The 2,316-nt window shown below is 32.9% G+C and overlaps 1 protein-coding gene and 1 long non-coding RNA gene across 4 annotated transcripts in view; one reads left to right on the top strand and one right to left on the bottom strand.

Moving 5' to 3' along the window:
* LOC103462653 (guanine nucleotide-binding protein subunit alpha-12) overlaps positions 1 to 2,316 on the bottom strand; it is a 117,398-nt gene that overhangs the window by 104,144 nt on the left and 10,938 nt on the right. The window lies entirely within an intron of this gene.
* Positions 3 to 2,211, top strand: LOC108166528 (uncharacterized). Its single transcript, XR_001776892.1, has 7 exons — positions 3 to 47; positions 563 to 892; positions 1,104 to 1,169; positions 1,264 to 1,352; positions 1,431 to 1,536; positions 1,657 to 1,762; positions 2,150 to 2,211. It is a non-coding gene; the product is annotated as an uncharacterized LOC108166528 (long non-coding RNA).

Raw genomic sequence — 2,316 nt, 5'->3', positions numbered from 1 at the left:
GCCTATAACCCCTCTCCAGTCTGCTACCCAATGTCTAGCAGAGAAATGTAAGTTTTCTTTTAAATTCATATAAATATATATAAAAGCATATAAATTTGATTTTGGATTATCAAACATATGTGTGTTTCACAAAAACTGTTGGTCTTTGTACTGATAGGGTTTTGACTTGTAATGAAAGTAATGTTGCTCTAACAGTTGCATTGAAAGTCCATTAAAAGTCTCAATTTTGCATTAAATTGTCATTATTTACAAAATCATGCAACGTTGGCACTTGTAATGGACTTTTAATGCAACTTTTAGAGCAACTTTGTATTAAAACTGTCATTATTTACCGAATGACACCTAATGACAACTGTCATAAACATTCATAAAGATTTCTTCATATTCATGACTGATGTTATGTCATGTTTATGACAGCGTCATGCCAGTCTTATGCACACCCCTTCAAATAAAGTGTTACTAAATATTTTGTCAAATTAAATGAATAGGTGTCATGATAATGATACCAATCTTTTACTTTTGTTTTCTTTGCCACTACTCCTCATCCCATCCTGATCATCAGATGTGCATGATGCTTTTAAAGGAAAAAATGTTTACGTCCTTCTGTCAAAAGTGAATGGATATAAGTTGTTTTACTGGGACATTAATAAAATCGGTCCTGACATGGAACTGGAGAGTCAGGTGGGTACAATGACTATATTATTTTTGAAATATCCCAGCTGTTACAGTATTTAACTAATCTTTTTTTTTTCTTGTTATAAATTTGCAGTCAATTAATGCATTTATGGCTGTCATTGTGAAGGAATACAACAACAAGAACACAGGACAGGCTGCGTTCATAGATTCATTTGAAATGACAGCAATGTGGGAGGGAAAAAGTCCTAGATTAAAGGTAGATCTTACACACTCCACTATGTTTTTCTGTGTTAGTCTTACATGTGTTATTATGATTTTTAAATTGATTAAAAGAAATTATGCTTATGGTTGTATGTTATTACAGATTTGTCTGTATCACCTATAAAAAATTATTTTAGGCCATTGTGTCTTGCTAAAAATGTTTTCTTCTTCATATTAAAAATATATATATTTTTAATTATCACAAGATGAACCCAAGTAATTATGAAATAATTCTGGGAATCAACAATCAGCACCACCACTGGACTTTAGTGGTAATAAAAAATTCTAAAACTTTACAAACAACCTATGTCATTCTTATGTCATGGACACAAATCACATGAAAACTGTCAAATGCAAACTTTATAGGTGATCTACCCACAAGAGAAAAAGTCTTTGTTCTTGAATCCACTGGGGGAATCAAAACATGAGATCCAGAAATGTTTGCAAATCACAAGGTATGGTAGAAAATTTAAGTCTAACTCAATTATGAAATTCATGTAAAGTTGTTCTCATTAACATATCTGTATTTACAGAGCATTTATGAGGAAGAAGGGGTGCAATGTCTCTCGTTGGAGATGTGACACAGTGAAGCATCCCAAACAACAGGACAGTACATCATGTGGTGTATTTTCACTGAAGGTGCATATTGTCACACAGTGTATGACTTTAGAATTTTGATATATATTTTGAGACATGTACAGTGAATTACTTTCTTTGTTAACTGAACTTGGAACCATAAAATGAAGCTGTATATTTCAGTTTGCAGAAAAAATCCTAGCAAAAGAGGTTGTGGATTTTCCTGTTTCTACTGCGGCGGTCTACAGCATGAGGTTGGACATTGCTGTGAGACTTATCCTTGACAGTGGTAATTATAACATTAATATTCTTATTTTGAGTGTTAATGAGAATTTTTATCATAATTACTGCAATTTGCATTTTTTGATAAAAAAATATGTACTTAGCCAAAGCTGAATACATCAACATGGAATATGAAAACAGTTATTTAAGAAAATTGTTTGTTTATAACTTAATAAGTACAATAATTTCATTTTCTATAGTTATTAAAAGTCATAATGCTATTTTTTCTGACTGTGTTGAACCTTAGCACAACCTAGGATGTGGCAGTTTCATAGACACACACACACGCACACACACACACACACACACACACACACACACACACACACACACACACACACAATTGTACATGCATAATCGTGTATGGATGTGTTTTTTCTTTTGTTGTTAACAGATGACTTAAAAGACTTGTGCCACTTTTGTGGAGAGAAGGAAAGTGACACGGATGTGAACTGGGTAAAAATTTTTAGAGAATTATTCAAAGACTTAGAGTTAGTAAGTTAAAGCAGTGTTTTTCAACCACTGTTCCGCGGCACACTAGTGTGCCGTGAGTGATCGTCA

This window comes from Poecilia reticulata, linkage group LG1, assembly GCF_000633615.1.
Source record: "Poecilia reticulata strain Guanapo linkage group LG1, Guppy_female_1.0+MT, whole genome shotgun sequence".
NCBI classification, from domain to species: domain Eukaryota; kingdom Metazoa; phylum Chordata; class Actinopteri; order Cyprinodontiformes; family Poeciliidae; genus Poecilia; species Poecilia reticulata.
This window is presented reverse-complemented; position numbering and strand designations above follow the sequence as displayed.